The sequence below is a fragment of the Bufo gargarizans genome, chromosome 4 (genome assembly GCF_014858855.1).
Source record: "Bufo gargarizans isolate SCDJY-AF-19 chromosome 4, ASM1485885v1, whole genome shotgun sequence".
In the NCBI taxonomy this organism is placed as follows: domain Eukaryota; kingdom Metazoa; phylum Chordata; class Amphibia; order Anura; family Bufonidae; genus Bufo; species Bufo gargarizans.
The window spans coordinates 533268305-533290585 of NC_058083.1; the positions used below are offsets into that span (position 1 = coordinate 533268305).

The following is a 22281-nucleotide window of genomic DNA, read 5'->3' on the forward strand; positions in this document are numbered from 1 at the left end:
TGGTTATTTTTTGGCTATATCCTACATCAGGGGCAAGCTGTCAACAAGTCCATTTAACCATCAATAGTGTGGTTATTTTTTGGCTAAATCCTACATCAAGGGCTTGGCTGTGCTTGCTATTTTATTGAGGGGTGAAATACAATTGCCAAAATAGCAGTACCCTAAATGCCCAATGACCTCTGCCCAAACCCCTGAAGACGCCTGGTTGGCGAAACATGTCGGGGGGCAGCTAGTGAACTTAGCGTTTTAGCCAGCGGTAGCCCAGCCTTAATTCGTATATGAGAGAGATATAAGGATAGGCGATTAGTCCAAGAAGGTGGCACAGTAGCTAGACGCTGTGGAAATAACAGCGTGCAGTATATAAGCAGAGAGACGTCTGCACAATAAAGGACGTATGAAATAAGCCATTGTTGATGCATAGAGCCACCTAGTGGACGAATTCGATAATCATTGATCATACTGTGAGCACATTAATAGGCAGGCAGGCAGGCTACGCTGAGAATTTTAATCATAGGAAATATAGAGTTCTAAGCAAACATTTTAAGGATAAGTAATAAAAGTTACTTTTTAGAATTAGTGACACATGTAAATCAAGGGACACTGATGGTCCGAGTGGCCAATTGTAAATAATATATCCACAATAACTTCACACACACGCTACCGTGCATTTCCAAGTCTAATTCTGTGTCTAAACGTACACCTGTCACCCAGCGCCTAAATAATTCACACATTTGTTTTGTTAACTTGCCTAGTGTGTGAATAAACACTGAAGTTTTGATGCAAGAACTGTTTATTGCCTCTGTACTGCGACCGCTTACCCTGTCTACCAGACTAAATCCCTACATTCCTTAAATTTAGACATAATGGGTTCAATATTATCCAAAGATTTACTTTTAACCCTTTCACTGCCATGGGTATTTGGACATCTGCTACTCCAGAGAGTTTTTCACAGAACAGTGATCTATTTTATAGATTGGGGATAGAGAAAGTGTAAACTGGAAAATGTATTGAACATTAACATGTACACAAGACTTCTGTATATGCTCACTGCATGGCCCTATGATATGCTCTACAATAGGGTATGTCCCTATATATTCTTCCTTTGTGTCTTTTCAATTATGTAATCATACAGATACGAAAATGACCTAAAAATAAAACAACATGTTCTGTACTCTTCCTGACCAGTAAGATGGCAAATTTGTATCAGAATTTCCATTAAGTCTTAATGACATCAAATGGGATGACCTTTTGCTCCCCCCCCCCCCCCCATCAGCTTTGATAACAGCAGGCAGGGAGTTAAACAGTGATCTGTGTTGTGCAGCCAGGATGATGGCCATGTATTACACTTGTGGTCCTACTCTTGCGGGAACAGCAGTAGTGCCAATGTGATCACAATGTCACAAAAGTTTAGTGCTGTTTTTTAGTAAATCTGTCTGTACAGTACATGACATTGATCCACAAGGGGTTAAAAGGCGTTTTCAAAGACTTTAATACGGATAACCTATCCTCAGAATAGGACATCAGTATCTGATCGTGGGGGTCCAACACCCAGAACCCCTACCGATCAGCTATTTGAAAAGGCACCGGAGCTCCTGTGAGCACTACGGACTTCTCTCAGCTCACCAAGCACAGTGCCATACATAGTATAGCGGCTGTGCTTGGAATTGAAGCTCAGCCCTATTCACTTCTATGGGGATGAGCTGCGCCTAGGCCAATTGATCGATTCATGTGTTTTCACTGGACTAGAAAAAAGCTGAAAGAAGGCAGCGGCGCTACTCTGAGTGTTGATGCCTTCTCCAATAGTTCATCAGTGGGCGTTCCAGCTGTTGGATCTCCAGTGTTCAGGTACTTATGACCTATCCTGAGAATAGGTCATCGGTATTAAAATCTCGTAAAATCACATTAAGTTATAAATCAGAAGGCTGCAGGTCCTACAATGAAGCTCCACATTTCCTACAATCTAAACATTAAAATGGCTTCTCCTATGAGTGAGTTCTCTCATGTCTAGAAAGAGTCGATTTCTGACTAAAAGACTTCCCACATTTTGAACATGAAAATGGCTTCTCTCCTGTGTGAGTTCTTAGATGATTTATAAGCAATGACTTCAGACCAAAACACTTCCAACATTCAAAACACACAAACGGCTTCTCCCCTGTGTGACTTCTCTGATGTGCAGCAAGAGATGATTTCATACTAAAACATTTACCACATTCTGAGCATGAAAATGGCTTCTCCCCTGTGTGAACTCGCAGATGTGTAACAAGTTGCGATTTCACACTGCAACACTTCCCACATTCAGGACACATAAATGCCTTCTCCCCTGTGTGACTTCCCTGATGTTCTACAAGCATTGATTTCACACGAAAACACTTCCCACATTGAGGACACATAAATGGCTTCTCACCTGTGTGAGTTTTCTGATGTATAACAAGACCTGATTTTGTACTAAAACTCTTCCCACATTCTGAACATGAAAATGGCTTCTCACCTGTGTGAGTTCTCTGATGTGTAACAAGATGTGATTTTTTACTAAAACTCTTCCCACATTCTGAACATGAAAATGGCTTCTCTCCAGTGTGAGTTCTCTGATGCTGAATAAAATTTGATTGACGGTTAAAACGCCTCCCACATTCTGAACATGAAAATGGCTTCTCCCCTAAGTGGATTTTTAGATGGTCCACAAGATTTGATTTCGCACTAAAACATTTCCCACATTCAGGACATGGAAATGGCTTCTCCCCAGTGTGAGTTCTCTGATGTCTATAAAGGTGCGATTTCTGACTAAAACATTTCCCACATTCTGAACATGAATGCAGCTCCTCTCCTGTGTGAGTCCTCTGATGTCCAACTAGAATGAATTTTGTGGAAAAAGATTTTCCACATTCTGAACATGAATAAGGCTTCTCTCCTGTGTGAGTTCTCTGATGTCCAACTAGAGTCCATTTCCTGGTAAAATATTTCCCACATTCAGAGCATGAAAATGATTTGCGATGATTTTTCTTATGCAAAGAAAGATTAGATTTTTTTTTTAAATGTTTCCCACATTTCTGTTTAGTTCTTGTTTGTCCAATCAGTGATTGATTACATAAACTTTTCTTGTGACCAGTGGTGTCAGTGGATAGATCTTCACTTTGAAAGACTGTGGGTACATTAGGAGTTATTGAATTAGCTTGTGTGGTATTGTTATCTTCTACTTCATGGTAGGAAGATAAATTGAAGTATCCATGGGAGCTGCTCAACCCGTCTTCACCTAGAAAATTAAACATAATTTTATTATTTTCCCAAAGCAAATGATTTTGTATTAATCATTTAAGGTTTACTAAAACAATAGTAAGTCAGGATCAGGAAACAAAGTAAATCGGAAATGTAATAACACAGGATAATGTACAATTTAGCAAGAGAATCACATTTACTTGTATAACGTTTTCAGGAGTTCTTAGTCTGCAAAGTTCCCAGAATTTAATCCCTTGTAGAGATGGCGAAAGGTGTTTCTATCCAGACCATACAGTATAATACATCCCAATGTCAACAGACAACACAAGCTCCTCCAAAGTGTATAGGATAGATATCATGAATGGAAGCAAAATTTGGCATGAACCTGTACAGACCACCTGAGTATACAACACTGTATGGCCCTAACATATGCTCTATGTCACCCATATGCTTAATAAACTTTTCACACTTTGGGGAACATTATTAATGAATGAACACCAGGTTTTCACTTACCTTTACCAGTGCCAATTAGATTGTGGCTGAGAGGGTCCACTGCTAGGATTAGCTAAAGCTTGTGTGACCACCTACTGCAATTTCATGGGGCCTATGTCATTTCTGGACATTACCTAGACCTACTCTTATACATACTAAATTTCAAAACACATTTCCCTTTTTTATTTTAACTTTAATAGTTTATTCATAATTTTAAGAAATGACAGCCATATCAAAATACATCAAACATCTAGTTTCTCAATGTGAACCTATCACAGGGCTGCTGCCAAAGAGAAATTCATATGTACAAACCCCACAATCACAATCCCTCTGGTGGAGCAAGGTAGCTACAACCTTTTACCATATGGACCACAATTTGGACCATACCTGTAGCTTATTTTGGGAAATATGTCTAATCCTTTCATATGCCTTCACTTTATCAACCAAACTGAGCCAGTTATTTCTATCAGGAGCAGCTCTAGCCATCCACCCACGTGCTATAATCACTCTAGCCAACATGAGAACCATAGAGATTAGTTTAAACTTATAAGCTGATCCTTGATCTTTCTCTATGTCCCCTAATATGGCAACTTGGGCATTAAAAGGCAATTGTACCCCAGACCTATTTTTGACAGCCCCGTATACATCCTGCCAAAAAATCTGAACATATCTGCAAGACCAGCATAGATGCATGAAGTCAGCGAACTCGTGGTCCCCCCTGAGGAAACCCGAGTGAAGCACCCCATGCATCCTTGAGTTGAGCAGAAGATAAATATATAAGTAAAAAATGGATTGGTCACTCTTATATGGAAATACAGGATGGAAAGGTTTTTAGTGGAGGGCACACTATCCTTCCATCTAAGGCTTGGGGAAACAGCCTTGAGTACACATGTAAAGATTTATTTATTGTTTTAAAGTGTATCTTTATAAATGATATAGTACTAGTGAACTGAAACCACAGTGGATATGTGAAATATGAAACAATGGTACTGATTATGATAACTAATATAGGCAGATCAAATCCTGGATAGAAAATTATGAATGAAAAAAAATCGTACCAGGATAGAAAAAACGCACCAAAATTAGGGGTGTAAATAACATTAAAAAAATCCCATATTGACTTTGAAGGATATGATTGCGGTTCCAGTCGGGATTTTGCCAAAGACCAGCATCAGTATAAACTGTACTGATCCATGGAATGGGGGTATGCCACTGAGGAAGGGGAAGCGTCTCCCCGAAAAGCATCTGGCGTCAAACATCTTGGACAAATACCCCGTTTTCCACCGAGTGCACTATAAAGAAAAGGATTCCCTGGATCTAACAAAGACTGCAACACGTCATTCAGAAGCGCCAACAGAAAAAGGTCCGTGATCCTCACATTGAATTAACATCATCTGTGAGAGACACGTGGGACACGAGCGGCTCCATAGCCGGGACGCCGGCAGATCTCACGGAGCAAGGGCTCTAAATAAAGTCTCGACCTACTGGACTAAGGAAAATTGTGTCCGCACACCTTAGTATAGTGGTGGGTGCTCGCAGAGGACTTCAGTCGCAGAATATATAAGGATAATCCACGGCACACCAATCTCTTTTACTTTGCAAAATTTATTATGGGTACAAAAAAGGTGTTCACAAGGTTTGTCAATATATGACTAGTCGCGCCCGACGTTTCGGTCCTGTCAAAGACCTTTCTCAAGGGATCGTGGCCGGTTAGCAGACTGCATAGTATGGGCGCCCATACTATGCAGTCTGCTAACCGGCCACGATCCCTTGAGAAAGGTCTTTGACAGGACCGAAACGTCGGGAGATAACATGGCCCACAAATATATGTGAATTTTTTTGCTCATATTATAATCATGGCGCGACTAGTCATATATTGACAAACCTTGTGAATACCTTTTTTGTACCCATAATAAATTTTGCAAAGTAAAAGAGATTGGTGTGCCGTGGATTATCCTTATATATCGACCTACTGGACGGCGCAAGCAAAGGTAAGCCCACAACAGTGGGTACAACAATAAGAGATACCTTGCCAAGCATTAATCGGATGAACTGTTTCAGCTACTCAAGCAAGCAGTCCGTACTGCAGTTATACACGAATCCATTATAACAACCAACAGTTGGATGTAACATAGTATCAGTGTGTGGCGGCTGAAGCGCTACTTTTGATACAGACGTTGGACGCAAACAAATTACATTGGTTACTCAAGTGAAGGATCCTTGCTGTAATCCAGCTGGTTGCTAGTATATCGGGACAATCAGTAGCTGGAAAGTTGATAATCTTTATCATCTGTTTGCTAAAAAGTTGGAGTCCTTTTCTTTTTGACACAGACGCCTGGACAGGTCTGTGTAGATATAAGAAAGGACTCAGTATCCAGAGACTGGTTCACCCAATGGTGCAATACACCCTTTTTTTAAAAATTGAATATTGGATGTAATTCTTATGAACTTGGTACTATTTGTTATTAACCAGATAGTCACTGCTTGTGCCAATTTGTCTCTCCAACTAAAACAGACAATTCACCATACCTAGGACTGTACAAGTCCAGGAGGATATACAGAGAGAGAGGCCTCTGACACTAACAGTACCTATTTCAACGTTGCTATTCCCCATGCAATTAATTTATCATTGATAGAATCTATGTTATCTTGATAGAGATTAAGCATATGATACTGTGCCGAATAGTCTATAGAAGATTTTTTATTGCATTTTTTTAAAATTGTTGCTATTTTAAGGTGTTTCTTTTATCCAATTGTTTAACATGCATGCCAAATAAAACATCCTGTATTTCCATATAAGAGTGACCAATCCATTTTTTACTTATATATACCTGAAATTTTGAGGGGTGACTCAAACTTTGGATTGGAGCACCTATCCTGAAAAGAATAGGGGTGAGCGGATCCCTTCTTTTTATAATCTACAGAAGATAAATATAAACTGGTGTACTAAATGGAACTGTATTACAGTGTGATTAGTAGTCACTGAACATCTACTCATGTTGCAGTAAATCCTGTCCGAATCTGACTGAACCAATCTGGGAACCTCACATCTCCATCTCCCCCAACTTGGAAATGATTCCCTACATACCATGCCATAGATCAAACCCCTATATATATATGTGATAACTTACTCTTCCCCTCCTGTACCTTAGTCAAATTCTCTATAGATCTATTATTTTCCACTGTAAATAATGGAGACTGACCTGTAAGCGGAGTGCAATTGTCTATATCTAAACCAGTTAGTCTTACGAGTACCTTCTAAGTGCGAAATCGCTTCTAATGTAGAAATAACCCCATCCCTAAAAAGCTGTGAAATATAGTGAATGCCCGAGCTAGCCCAGAACCTGTCTTGAGATATGTTCTAGAACTCGCCCAGTTGAACATTTCCCCAAAGTGGCGTAAAATTGAATGCAGCAGTGACCCCTAATAGCTTTCTCGTATAATCCCAAACGCTAATGCAAAGATTCACTTTGACACCGCATGTAGGTCTCTCCTTTGCTTCAACTGTCCAGGATTCCAGCAACACAAACATATTTTTATATTCCGAGTAGGGTTGAGCGAACCCGTACCGAACTTTAGGATTTTTGGACCCCGAACTTTTCAGTAAACGTTCGGGTTTGAGTTCGGTGTTCGGCGATTTAATGGCGCTTTTTGAAAGGCTGCAGAGCAACCAATCAACAAACGTTTAACTCTTGTGCCCTTGGCATGGCTGTGATTGGCCAGTGCAGCATGTGACCCAGCCTCTATATAAGCTGGAGTCACGTAGCGCTGCACGTCACTCTGCTGTTACTAGTGTAGGGATAGGATGCTGCTGCTGTGAGGGAGAGAATAGAAAGAATCTGTTATCAGAACTAGTTAACTCAGCGATGTACAGCTGATTTTGTTTTGTGAGTGCAGTTGAAACATTTTTTTACCCTGCCCTGAGCCCAGTGACACATAAAAATACTTTTATCCATCTGTTAGTTAGGTGGGCGTCGGCGGCCATTTTGTGCAAGTTCAGTGCACCAGCACAGCATATGTGCCAGGGACAATAATTTAACCCTGTTCTTTTAGTTCAGTGGGCGACACATACCCATTTTTTAAGTGCACCTGCACTGCATATGTGCCAGGGGAAGGGAAAATAATATAGGTAATCCGTCTGTGAGTTCAGGGACCCAGGGGGTGACATATTCCCATTTTTTTCTGTAAAGTACAATCCAAGTAAATCCATCTGTTAGATCGTGGGGACAAATATTATTTTTTTTGCTAAAAAGTACATTTGCGCCCTGCACTGCATTTGTGACAGTCCAATACAAGCGTTAAATACTGCATTTATATTCTGGGTTTAAAAAAATACCCGCAAAAAAACAAATGCAATCGCACTCTGCAACCAGCACTCTGCCCTGCCTCTATGCTGGATGTTGAATGAGGCATTGGTGTAATAAGCCACTCGCCACGTCAAGGTCGCCTTCATGAGTGGTCCCTAACACTAGTTACTACCTGTTATGGGCCATGACAGCCACACAAAGTCCACACCCATTTTGTGCCAGACACTACATTTGGGGCCGTTGCTGCTTTTGTGACAGTCCAATACAAGCGTTAGATACTGCTGTTATATTCTGGTATAAAAAAAAAAAAAAAAAAGACACCCATTTTCTGCAAGACACTAGATTTGTGGCCTTTGCTGCATTTGTGACAGTGAAATACAAGCTTTAAATACTGCAGTTATATTGTTGGTTGACAAATAAAAAAAAATTGTGACATTGAAGTAATTGTATTAAATTCGCCTGTCACACTATTGTGTGACCTCAATAAATGTTTCCTCCTTATGACACCGGCGCTGCCTTACTGTCAGTGAACTTAATTGTTGACTATTGGCGGTTACATTGTCGCCTGACATAAACCATCTGTTAGTTTGGTTGGTGAACGCAAAGAATGAGGAGAGCGTCAAATAAGGGACGTGGCCACGGTTGTGGTGCTGCTGGTGGAGCTCCTGTTGCAGGGAGAGGACATGGTCGATCTGTGCCAGCTACACGCACAAGTGAAACACCTTCCTCAGGTGCGAGTAGGCGACAGAACCTTCAGCGTATTTGGTCGGGCCTAATGCGGCTCTACGAATGGTGAGGCCAGAACAAGTACAAGCGATAGTAGATTGGGTGGCTGACAGTGCCTCCAGTACCTTCACATTGTCTCCCACCCTGTCTACTGCTGAAAGATCAGAGTTTGCACCTGCAGCCCATGGCCATCAGTCTTTCACCTCACCCCCTTGCAAATCAGCCTAGCAGTCTGAGCTCCAAGTCATGCAGCAGTCTCTTCTGCTTTTTGATAACTCTGCTAGCAGGGTTTCCCAGGGCCATCCACCTAGCCCTGCCCCAGATGATGACAAAACACAGGTGCCAACTGCTGGGGCTTTCTGCAGTGTGCAGACAGACAAGGAAGGCAGGGGTGAAGATTGGGTGGAAGATGATGTGGAGGACGATGAGGTCCTCGACCCCACATCGAATCAAGGTCATGCGAGTGACCTGTCTAGTTCAGAGGAAGAGGTCATGGTCGCACAGAGGCACCAGCACAGCAGAAGAGGGAGCAGGGTGCAAAAGCGGAGCGGCCGTCCCCTAGACAGTACGCCTGCTACTGCCCACCGCACCAAGGGACCGAGCACACCAAAGCCAGCTCCAAAGAGTTCCCTGGCGTGGCAGTTCTTCAGACAATATGCTGACGACAAGACACGAGTGGTTTGCACGCTGTGCAATCAGAGCCTGAAGCGAGGTATAAACATTCTCAACCTGAGCACAACCTGCATGACCAGGCATCTAAGTGCAAAGCACGAGCTGCAGTGGAGTAGACACCTCAAAAACCAAGAAAGGTCTCTGGCTCCTCCTGCTTCCTCTTCTGCTTCAGTCTCTGCCTCTTCATCCCCCTCTGGTGTGACAGTGGCACCTGCCACCGTGCAAACAGAGGATGTGCCAGCAATGCCACTACCTGGGTCACCAAGCATCTTCACAATTTCCCATGGAAGCATTCAGCTGTCTATCTCCCAAACACTGGAGCGAAAGAGGAAGTACCCCCCTACCCACCAGCGATCTCTGGCCCTGAATGCCAGCATTTCAAAATTACTGGCCTTTAAAATGCTGTCATTCCATCTGGTGGAGACGGAGAGTTTTAAAAGCCTTATGGCGGTGGCTGTCCCACAGTACGTCGTGCCCAGCCGCCAGTACTTTTCCAGGCGAGCCATCCCCACCAAGCCGAGCCATCCCCACCAAGTGGGGGACAAAATCAGGTGTGCACTGCGCAATGCCATCTGTGACAAGGTCCACCTAACTACGGATAGGTGGACCAGTAAGCACGGTCAGGGACGTTATATCTCCCTAACAGAACACTGGGTAAATGCAGTGGCGGCTGAGCCTGAGACGGATGGCAGTTTGGCGCATGTCCTTCCACCACCGAGGATTGCAGGGCGCTTCTCTTTGCCTCCTGTTGCTTCCTTCTCCTACTCCGCTTCCTCATCCTCTACCAGCTCCTCATCCGGTCAGTGTAACATATTCACCACCAACTTCAGCACAGCCAAGGGTAAACGACAGCAGGCAGTTTTAAAATGTATCTGGGGGACAAACCCCACACCGCGCAGGAGCTGTAGAGATGCTGGAACAACAGACCGATAAGTGGTTGGTGCCAGTGAGCTTCAAGCCCCGCCTGGTGGTGTGCGATAATGGGTGAAATCTCGTAGCAGCTCTGGGCCTAGCTGGGCCTGATGCTGAATTTGGTGGTGCAGAAATTCGGCGATAGTGGAGTTTCAGCTGCAGCACGCATGGGTGAGTTGCTCTGCAGAACAGCACCACTTCACCACCAATGACTGGGCCTCCATGCAAAACCTGTGTGCCTTGTTGCGCTGTTTCGAGTACTCCACCAACATGGCCAGTGGCGATGGCGCAGTTCTTAGCGTTACTATCCCACTTCTATGCCTCCTTGAAAAAACGCTTTGGGCGATAATGGAAGAGGATGTGACACAGGAGGAGGAGGAAGAGGGATCATTTACAAGGGTTTCAGGCCAGTCATTCACAAGTGGCTCCGAGGGTGGGTTCCTGCACCAACATACGCCAGGTACACAATTGTCCAGCCAGGGCACAGTTCTGGAGGATGACGAGGTGGAGGATGAGGAGGAGGAGATAGACGAGGAGTTCACAGCAGGGTGGCACCCAAACCAGCTCATGGCCATCACTGGTGAGTGGTTGGGGGGATCCAGAGGACACAGATGATACACCTCCCACAGAGGACAGCTTGTCGTTGCCTCTGGGCAGCCTGGCAACCATGAGCGATTACATGCTGCAGTGTCTCCGCAATGACCACCGAGTTGCCCACATTCTAACTTGTGCTGATTACTGGGTGGCCACGCTGCTGGATCCCCGTTACAAGGACAAGGTACCGTCCTTAATTCCGTCACTGGAGCGTGATCATAATATGTGCAAGTACAAGCGCACGCTGGTAGATGCGCTGCTGATGGCATTCCCACCTGACAGCGGGTGCACAGTGGAAACACAAGGCGAAGGCAGAGGAGGAGGAAGAGGCCGCCAACGCAGCTGGGGCACCATCAGCTCCTCAGAAGGCAGGGTTACCATGGCCGAAATGTGGAAAAGCTTTGTCAGCACGCCACAGCAACCAGCACCACTAGCTGATATAGAACGTCTTAGCAGGAGGCAGCATTTCAGCATCATGGTGGAGCAGTATGTGTGCACACGCCTACACGTACTGACTGATGGGTCTGCCCCCTTCAACTTCTGGGTCTCCAAATTGGGCACATGGCCTGAGCTTGCCCTTTACGCCTTGGAGGTGTTGGCCTGACCTGCAGCCAGTGTATTGTCTGAACGTGTGTTTAGGACGGTAGCGGGCGTCATCACAGACAAGCGCAGCCGCCTGTCCACGGCCAATGTGGACAAGCTCACGTTCATTAAAATGAACCAGGCAGGGATCCCACAGGACTTGTCCGTATCTTGTGCAGAATAGACATGTATACCGGTCTTACCCAGCCATTGTTATACTCCAGTGCACTTTCTCATTTTTGTATTTTTAATATTTTCCAATGTTTTGGGGTCTACCCAAATTCGAACAAAAAAATGTAAAATGAAAACCAAAAACCAGTGTTGGCTACTTCCTCCTCCTCCACCGCCGCTTCCACCTACTCCGCTACGTCCACCGACTCCTCAACCTCCAACTCCATATGGACCTCCACCTCCTAGATCAAGATTTTTTATTTATTTTTTTACGTATTTTCTTTTCTTTTAAGTCATTTCACTAATTTGTGTGTTACATTGTCAATTAAATTTCCCAAATTTTTGGCTGTGATATACCCCTGCTCTACATAGTGGACAGGGAAATACATTTCACTAATTCGTCTGTTACATTGTTGGGTGACAATTTTTTTGGCTAGAAAGTACATTTGCTGCCTACACTGCATTTAGGACAATACAAATAGTGAGGCCAGAACAAGTACAGACGATAGTAGATTGGGGGGCTGACAGTGCCTACAGTTCCTTCGCATTGTCTCCTACCCAGTCTCCTGCTGAAAGATCAGAGTTTGCTCCTACAGCCCATGGCCATCAGTCTTTCACCTCACCCCCTTGCATATCAGGCAAGCAGTCTGAGCCCCAAGTCATGCAGCAGTCTCTTATGCTTTTTGATGACTCTGCTAGCAGGGTTTCTGTGGGCCATCCACCTAGCCCTGCACCAGAAGTGTAAGAGATTGACTGCAATGATGCCCAACCTCTTATGTTTCAGGATGAGGACATGGGAGGACCAACGCAGCATGTATCTGATGATGACGAAACACAGGTGCCAACTGCTGCAGCTTTCTGTAGTCTGCAGACCGACAAGGGCAGGGCAGGGGTAAAGAGTGGGTGGAAGATGATGAGGTACTAGACCCCACATGGAATCAAGGTCATGTGAGTGACTTGTCTAGTTCGGAGGAAGAGGCGGTGTTCGCACAGAGGCACCAGCACAGCAAAAGAGGGAGCAGGGTGCAAAAGTGTCTGTTACATTCCTGGGTGACATTTTACCACTTTTACCGTGAATAAACCCCTGCTCTGCATAGATGACAGGGTCCGAAATTTTAAAATATCGTCTGTTCCATTGGTGGGTGACATTAACCCATTTTTGCCGATGAAAAACCCCTGCTCTGCATAGGTGACAGGGATTTAAATTTCTAAAATTTGTCTTTAATTGACGCGCGCCACCTGCTTTCATTCGATCCTTCCGCTTTAATAACTTGTCACACATTTCCGCCCGATCACATTTCAGCCATTGACCTCCCTTGGATGTGGTATCCCTTTCCCATGCTCCTCTCTGGCGTGGAAACCTGATTCCCCGCTACCCGTGATCACCATGGTAGGTGCAGAAAAGAACATCGAAAGTTGATAGAGAAGATATCTAATTGGATTGTGGACGTCACGGGAATGTGCGTTCAGGCAGAAGTTATCTAGAGTCAAGAGTCTAACGTTTCCAAATCCAAAATACCCCAGTGACATTCCCTGTAATTTTTTATTAATCATTCCAATAACAGGGCATCTTAACAGTCCTGTATTGTTATTTATCGTCACTACCTCCCCGAGTTGGGAGTGGGTAATTGCTCCGCGCGCCCCCTCCTTTACTTGGAAGCTTCTGCTTCAATAATTTGTCCCACATTTCTGCTCAATCACATTTAATTTAATCCATTGACCTCCCTTGGATGTGGTATCCCTTTCTCAGGCTCCCTCTCTGGCCTGGAACCCTGATTCCCTGTTACCCGTGATCACCATGGTAGGCGCATAAAAGAACATCGAAAGTTGATAGAGAAGATATCCAATTGGATCATGGCCGTCACGGGGACGTGCGACATGGTGGAGCAGTATGTGTGCACACGCCTACACGTACTGACTGATGGGTCTGCCCCCTTCAACTTCTGGGTCTCCAAAATGGGCACATTGCCTGAGCTTGCCCTTTACGCCTTGGAGCTGCTGGCCTGCCCTGCAGCCAGTGTATTGTCTGAACGTGTGTTTAGCACGGCACGAGGGGGTTATCACAGACAAGAGCAGCCGTCTGTCCACAGCCAATGTGGACAAGCTCACTTTTATTAAAATGAACCAGGCAGGGATCCCTCAGGACTTGTCCGTATCTTGTGCAGAATAGACATGTATACCGGCCTCACCCAGCCATTGTTGTACTCCAGCGCACTTTCAAATTTTTGTATTTTTTATATTTCCCAATGTTTTGGGGTGTACCCAAATTTGAACAAAAAAATAAAAAATAAAATAAAATAAAAGCAAAAATTAGTGTTGGCTACCTCCTCCTCCTCCACCGCCGCTTCCACCTACACCGCCTCCTCAACCTCCTACTCCATATGGACCTCCTCCTCCTAGATCAAGATTATAATTTTTTATTTATACGTATTTTGGGTTATTTGAAGTAATTTCCCTATCCACATTTGTTTGCAGAGCACTTGCCATGCTCTTAACCACATTTTGCTGCCATTTGCAGCCCCCTAGCCCTTTCAATGACTATTTTAGAGCCATTTTAGTGCTCAAAAGTTTGGGTCCCCATTGACTTCAATGGGGTTCGGGGTCAAGTTCGGGTCCCGAACTTTTTTGTGAAGTTCAGCCGAACCCCTCGAACCCGAACATCCAGGTGCTCAACTCTATTCATCAGCCTTTGACTCTCCTTATTCTTCATTATCCTCAATTACACCTTACGGTGCTGGCATTACGATCACCAGGGATCCTGCCTCCACGGCACCTTAAAAACCACACCACCAAGGACACCTCAACCACCATCTGGAGGGAGTCCCTGGACAACAGAGTGTGCCCCGAAGGAACTGGTGCCGTCCTTCCATTCACTGCACACCGTCCCAGGGAGCTCTACAGAACTGTGAGCAAACTACTACTACTACACCCATCGGCCCACCATAACTCACACATATTGCCCCTGCGGCCTGGTCGCTGCAATGTGATTGATGTACGGTGATGGCAGATGGCCTAGGAAGAGGCAACGGCGCTCATGGATTGTCTAACCCACCGCTGATCTGATATTGATGACCAATCCTGTGGATAGGTCATCAATATTTATTACCGGATAACCCCTTTAAGTTAATGAAACCCTGTTTTCCTACTGATGGAAAATTGAGTACAAGAAATAGCAGTATGTTCTGTAATCCCGACCAGTGAGATGACAGCTTTGCTTCAGTATTTACAAAATGAAGTGTGAATGAAGTCAAATGGGGATGCCTCTTTTTTCTCCCCCCTCTATGCATCAATCAGCTTTGATAACAGCAGATAGAGGGTTAAACAGTGATCTCTGTTGTTCAAGCTTTATTGAAACAATAGCAAGACGAGAAATATATAGTAAATAGGACATGTAAGAAAACAGGATTATGTACAATTTCAGTATTTCACGTACTTGTATAAAAAAATTAAAGATCAAAAAGATCAAAGAAAATATCATGGTTTTCAGGAGTTCTTTGTCTGCAAAGGTCCCAGAATATAATCGCTTTGTCGAGATAACAACAGGTGTTTCTATTCAGACCATACAGTATAATATTCCCTAATGAACAGGTCACAGAGCAGGCCCACACTAATTAACCCCTTAGTGACCACTAATACGCCTTTTTACTGACTTAAACATAGTTTTTTTTAAAGAGGACCTTTTAGGGGTCCAGACATTATAAATAAGTAGCACGTGATGTAGGACATAAAGCAGGGATCTCATAGTGCTTACTATTTTTCATGGGCGCAGCTCGGTTCGCTCACTGTGGCCCCTGTTAAATTCCCCTCTAATTACTAGCATTGGAACAGGGAGGAGGAAACGCCAGGGTTTCTCAATAGGCGTCTCCTTGTTCCTGGCTGTAGCGCGGTCTAATCACGGCGCAGAGCGTCACAGACAGGGAGAAAATAAAAACTCCCCTTCTCCCTGGCTGTGATGCTCTCCTTTGTGATTGAATCGCGGCACAGCCGAGGGAGAAGGAGACACTCATTGAGAAACCCTGGCATCTCCTCCTCCCTGTTCCGATGCTATTAATTAGCATACCAGGCGGGAGAGTTCAACAGGGGCACAGCGGGCGAACGGAGCGTTGCCCAGGAAAAATAGTAAGCACTATGAGATCCCTGCTTTATGCCCTACATAACGTGCTACTTATTTTATAATGTCTGGACCAATAAAAGGTCCAAAATGGTGCATTAAAAACCTGCAAAAAATAAGACCTCATACAAGCACATTGATGAAAAAACAAACCAGTTATAGCTCTTGGAATGCAATTTTAAAAAGAATGTGGCCACTAAGGTGCCATCAACAGGTTGCCAAGTGGCTACCAGGGGTATACAATAGTAAGTGTCAGAGGACATGCACTCTAACAGACCACATATACATTTATAACAGCCCCCATAATCAGGAACTGTACAGTCTAGAGTCCAAAAATATCTGTCACCAGCGACATGCCTACCAAACAGTTTACATAGACACAGCTTCTTACCTTTTAAATGAATGGCTTGTGATGGTCTTGTAGGACATCCTGCCCTTGTCTTGTAGGACTGCCTGCCCTCGTCTTGTAGGCTTCTGTTAGACGTATTTCGGAGGTGATAACGAGATCTGTGGAATAAATGTTACATATTATTCTAGCTGCAGGTTAAAATCCTTAAAGAGAATCTGTCACCAGTGACATGCCTACCAAACAGTTTGCATAGACACAACTTCTTACCGTCGAAATGAATGGCTTGTGATCGTCTTGTTGGACTGCCTGCCCTTGTCTTGTAGGACTGCCTGCCCTTGTGTTTTTGGCTTCTGTGAGATGCTGGATTTCACAGGAGGTAACGATGGTGGAATAAGCAGATCTGCAGAATAAATGTAACATGATGGTGGATTAGTAATCTCTATATTTGAGGAACCACTCTGGAGCTTTGGCCCGGTCCTGACCAAAATGGTGGCTGCTGTCCAGTGTCTCTGTGCCACTGCTCTGTCTCTCTCCTCACAGGTGCCCAGTAGTGTGGAGCGAACTTCTGGTTTCAAGTTCGATGTATAAGGTTCAGGTTATCTAAGAATTCTGTTATGGATTCTGCTAACAGATACCATAACGTATGGTTAATCGTAGCGTAATCTATAACGGAATTCTTAGATAACCCGAACCTTGTACGCTGAACTTGAAAACAGAAGTTCGCTCATCCCTAGTGCCCAGCCAGCACACCAAGAGTTACTTTAAAAAATCAAAATGGTGGATTACTAATTGATCTTGCTCCTCGCCAAAGTTAAAGATTGTCTGTAATCTGACTAAAATGGCTGCTGCTGGCCTCAGTGAGTCTCTCTGCCATTGCTGCTCTGATGGAGTGCCCCTATCTCACTCACACAGCCCACTGCCCTGCCCTGCTGCCCATCATTAACCTTCATTTAAATTTACTATGGAGCTTTGGCTGCTGCTCACTCTGGTTGCTGCTGGAAGCAGCAGCCACTTCTTGCCACAGACACAGCCCGCGGTCTGATGAATCTGGCTGCTGGCACTGAGAAGACTGGGGGCGGGCATTAGGTCACACACAGACACACGCACAGATGGGGGCGTGGGGACATGGGCGGGCACATCGCCTTCTGTGCCGGAGGAGGCGGAGCTGCAGTGAGTAACTGAGTCATGTGCCCGCTCTCGGTGCTCTGAGTCCTCTCCTCAGCACTCTTCCTCCTTGTTCCAGCCTTCCACCTTGGCGCTGACGGGACAGCGGTTACTATCTCCTGCAGCTACTGGTGGCAAAAAATGGGGCGTTTGGGATGGCAAATCGGTATGGGCCCGGGGCTACCGACCCAATCTCTCCAATTATAATCCGGTGGCTACTGAACTGCTCTTAACAAAATGGAGCAGCAGCTCAGGCAAGATCAAATAAGAAAAAAAAAAAATCTATAAAATATGAAAGTATGAGTATATGGTTTTAGTTAGTACAAAATACATGTAATATATTACCATTAGGGGTAACGGGGATGCAAAGTGCTCTTGAATTATGTTCTCCCAAGAATCATGAATAGGGATGAGCGAATCGACTTTGGATGAAACATCCGAAGTCGATTTGCATAAAACTTCAGTCAAATACTGTACGGAGCGAGCTCTATGTGCTGTATTAGAATGTATTGGCACTTGCACTTGTCATGGAAGGTCTACAGTAATAGAAGGTCTCCTCTTACCTGGTGGTGTAAGGGACTGGTGATTTTCCATCATGGCGTCCTTGTACAGATCCTTGTGTTCTTCTAAATACTCCCACTCCTCCATGGAAAAATAGACAGTGACATCCTGACACCTTATAGGAACCTGACAACACAAGGACACAGTCATTACCAGACCCCTCCCTTGGCGTTATTGTATAATGTCCCAGCATTCCCAGCAGCGCTCACCTCTCCGCTCAGCAGCTCAGTGATCCTGGTGGTAAGTTCTAGGATCTTCTGCTCATGTATCAGGGAATGAGTTGGAGGCTCGGTGATGGGGCTCTGGGTCCTGCTCCATCCTCCTGACACACGGGGTGTCACACACTCACCAGACGACTGCTTCACTACTGTGTAATCCTGTGTATGGGGAGACGCCGATCACTACAGGAGATTCTAAGAATCCTTCATCTTTCCATGTCATTTCCCTGTTTTATTACTAGAGATAAGAGCGATGTCAAATGAGACTCTCACCTCTCCCGTTATCAAGGAGATGATCTCCAGGGTGAGGTCTAATATCCTTGAAGCCATGCCATTTCTGTCCTTCTCCATCCTTGGTGGGTCATTGATGGAAAGGACCATCAGCTTCAAAAAGAAGAGAGTCTTGAACCTAAGGAACCTGAGCGAAACACGGAGGATTGAGAGCAAAATCACATCTGGATGAACATCTTACACGAAGTAAAGTGTCTTACAAATAGTATTACCGATCGTGTACTATAGAGGTTGATACAGATAGGCAAAACAATTCTAAATGAATCAGATTATTTAAAAATTCTATAAAAACTCTACTTAAAAAAAAATATCTGAAGTTTTGGCGATTTCGTGTGGATTGACTGTACAAAACGGCGCCCACCAGTTTACATTTTAAATGTACTACAGTAGTGAGGGAAACAGGGCAGAGATGAAGATGGAGAATCACATGACCATTACCCACAATGCCTCTCAGTCAGTCTGACAGCCAATCAGGAAGGAGATTATTGTCTAGTCTGGGGGTCGGCAACCTCCGGCACGTGTCCCAAACATGGCACGCTGACAGGAATTCAATGGCACGCCGGGCCGCTCTGGATATTCATGAGCACGCAAAGCGATATTAGATACGCAGGCAGAGCGAGTCTCCCTGCCGCTACCACACTATATATGAATAATTAATAAATGTGCCGGCAGAGCTTGTCCCGTCCCTACCAGTCCCCCAGCAGCCAGCGGAGGAGGTCAGTTTGTTACCTCACGGGCTGGCTGGCTTACATAGCTGAACGTCAGGCACGTCTTGTAGCCCCGCCCCTCACGCTTCCCGCCATGACGGAGTGAAGACAGGCTCCATTACAGGGTGGCAGTGTTATCAGCCACATTTATCTGGGACTGTCACCAAGACGTAAAGGAGGCTGTGAGCTTGGGGCGAGGAGGAAGAGGCTGCATTATTGCTGGGGACGGGGGGGTGAACAGTGTTTATTATTATTTTTACTGTGCAGGTGGGGGGGGGGTCACCAGCCAGTATCTGGGCCCCAGTATCCAGCCCCCACCAACCATGCACTTACTGACAGTTGTGAGGAGGGCAGCCCTCAGTTACAATTACTCCATGAGGCTGCTTTGCCTCACCGCTGTCAGTAAGTGTATGATAGGTGGTGATGAAATCTGGAGCATATCACTTGATGCTGCAGATTTCACCCTTTTTACTGCAAAGAAGGACAACGCAACAAAATCTGCAGAGTGCACGCAGAAAATCTGCAACTAATAAGTCATGTGTGGTTGTGGGTAGTAAATGCCTTGTTTATTCTTGCACTTTCTTGGCATTAGATTGGCAATTGGCCAGGGAGTGCCCACAAGGCTTATCTCCAAGGCTCCTCCAGTGCTCCTCATCTGCTCCTTGTCTGACTGCTACACTACAGAAAAGGTAAGTACTCAGCATAGGAGTGCTGCTCCTCCACTGTCAGTACAGGCCTTAACCTCTTCAGGACACATGACGTACCGGTACGTCATGATGTCCCAGTACGTAAGGACACATGACGTACCGGTACGCCATGTGTAGTTCCGATCACCGCCGCATGGCGGGCGGTAATCGGAACTGGTTGCCTGCTGAAATCAATCAGCAGGCACACTGGGGCAATGTGCGGGGGGGGGGAAGTCAATTCAGACCCGCGGTTTGCGGCATTTACAGGTCGTTGCAGCGGGGATCGGCGGTGCCATCGGGTCCCCGTGCGGCTGTAATGGGGAACCGATGGCATAGAAGGCAGTGCAATGCCTTCCTTAGGCATCGGCGCTGCTTTCGGTGAAGAGCCTGTGAGATCCAGCCCCCTGGATCTCACATGCAGGAAGCTGTATGAGTAAGGCTGAGTTCATACGGGTGAGATTTCCGCGCGGGTGCAATGCGGGAAGTGAACGCATTGCACCCGCACTGAATCCGGCACCATTCATTTCAATGGTGCTGTGTACATGAGCGTTTTTTTTTCACGCATCACTTCTGCAATGCTTGAAAATATACAAACCAAAAAGACAAGGTGGCATTAGCAGGAGGTGCTCAAACCCACATGCAGTCGTGCATATATACAGGGGAGCAAATCCTGCACTTGTGGCCCGTTGCTAATGGCGATCCCCAGCAAAATGCATACGGTGGAGGATGCCCGCGGCGAACCACAAGTACCACAATAGACATCTCACACAAGGTAACAAGTGCGGATGTCATAATCAATATAACAATATAACAAAACAATAGCAAAGACAGGTGCACTCTGCAGTCTCACTAAACCCTCAAACTGATTTTAAAATTGAGAGATTAGTCAACATGTCCTACGGTGTAGAACATGTCTAAGCCCGGGCACCACGTCAAGGTTTCTCAAGTAGCCCGGGACCTAACACTCTCCTACCTGAGCCGTATGGGCGATACCAGGAGCCAGTGGGCAAATTACAGGAGCATGAGGCCAACTCACAAACAGCTCACCAGTTACCTCCAGCATGTAACCATGCTTGCAATGGGCCATATCAGTCAGTCTTGAGTGGGACTCGCAGACTCCTCCCTCCTCCCATTGCAAGCATGGTTACATGCTGGAGGTAACTGGTGAGCTGTTTGTGAGTTGGCCTCATGCTCCTGTAATTTGCCCACTGGCTCCTGGTATCGCCCATACGGCTCAGGTAGGAGAGTGTTAGGTCCCGGGCTACTTGAGAAACCTTGACGTGGTGCCCGGGCTTAGACATGTTCTACACCGTAGGACATGTTGACTAATCTCTCAATTTTAAAATCAGTTTGAGGGTTTAGTGAGACTGCAGAGTGCACCTGTCTTTGTTATTGTTTTGTTATAATGCTTGAAAATAGCAGTATGCTCTATATTCTGTGTTTTTAACGCAGGACAGGCCCCATAGAAGTGAATGGGGCTGAGTGAAAATCGCAAGCAAGTGTGGATGCGGTGCGATTTTCAACGCATGGTTGCTAGGTGACAGTCTATTCACTGTATTATTTTCCCTTATAACATGGTTATAAGGGAAAATAATAGAATTCTGAATACAGAAGTCTTAGTAGGTGATCAATTGAGGGTTAAAAAAAAAATAAAAAAAATTAACTCACCTTCTCCTCTTGATCGCGTAGTTCCCGGTCTCTTCTTTACTTCTTTAATGATGAATTACCGGCTAGGACCTGTGGTGACGTCAGATCACATGCTCCAATCACATGCTCCTACACAAGACAGTCCCCTAAAAAATAAATAAAACTATGGCTTTCTGAATGTGGAGACACTAAAGAATAATAAAAATTAATAAATAAATGCTTTGTTATGTAAAACTGAAACAAACAACCAAAAAAGTCATATTTGGTATTGTCGCGTCCGTGACAACCTGCTCTATAAAAATACCACATGATCTAACCTGTCAGACGAATGCTGTAAATAACAAAAAAAAATGGTGCCAAAACAGCTATTTCTTGTTACCTTGACTCACAAAAAGTGTAATATAGAGCAACCAAAAATCATATGTACACTAAGATAGTACCAACAAAACTGCCACCATATCCCGTTGTTTCTAAAATGGGGTAACTTTTTTGGAGTTTCTACTCTAGGGGTACATCGAGGGGGCTTCAAATGGGACGTGGTTTCAAAAAACCAGTCCAGCAAAATATGCCTTCCAAAAACCGTATGGCATTCCTTTCCTTCTGTGCCCTGCCGTGTGCCCGTACAGCAGTTTATGACCACATATGGGGTGTTTCTGTAAACTACTGAATCAGGGCCATAAATATTGAGGTTTTTTTTGTTGTTGTTAATCCTTGCTTTGTAACTGGATTTTTTTTTTAATAAAAAATGGAAAACCTGCCAAAAAAGTGAAATCTTGAAATTTTATCTCTATTTTCCATTAATTCTTGTGGAACACCTAAAGGGTTAACAAAGTTTGTAAAATCAGTTTTGAATACCTTGAGGGGGTGTAGTTTCTAAA

The 22281-nt window shown here is 44.8% G+C and overlaps 2 protein-coding genes, 1 long non-coding RNA gene and 1 pseudogene across 4 annotated transcripts in view; 1 reads left to right on the forward strand and 3 right to left on the reverse strand.

The window, feature by feature from the left end:
* Positions 1-22281, reverse strand: part of LOC122934762 (gastrula zinc finger protein XlCGF57.1-like) — a 956305-nt gene that overhangs the window by 300970 nt on the left and 633054 nt on the right. The gene's annotated exons all lie outside the window — the stretch shown is intronic.
* LOC122934783 (zinc finger protein OZF-like) overlaps positions 1-22281 on the forward strand; it is a 493591-nt gene that overhangs the window by 277626 nt on the left and 193684 nt on the right. The gene's annotated exons all lie outside the window — the stretch shown is intronic.
* On the reverse strand, positions 1968-18099 carry LOC122934782 (annotated as a pseudogene).
* On the reverse strand, positions 18171-21480 carry LOC122934842. The gene is made up of 3 exons (XR_006388697.1): positions 21425-21480; positions 18346-18490; positions 18171-18231 (listed from the first exon to the last, which is right to left on the reverse strand). It is a non-coding gene; the product is annotated as an uncharacterized LOC122934842 (long non-coding RNA).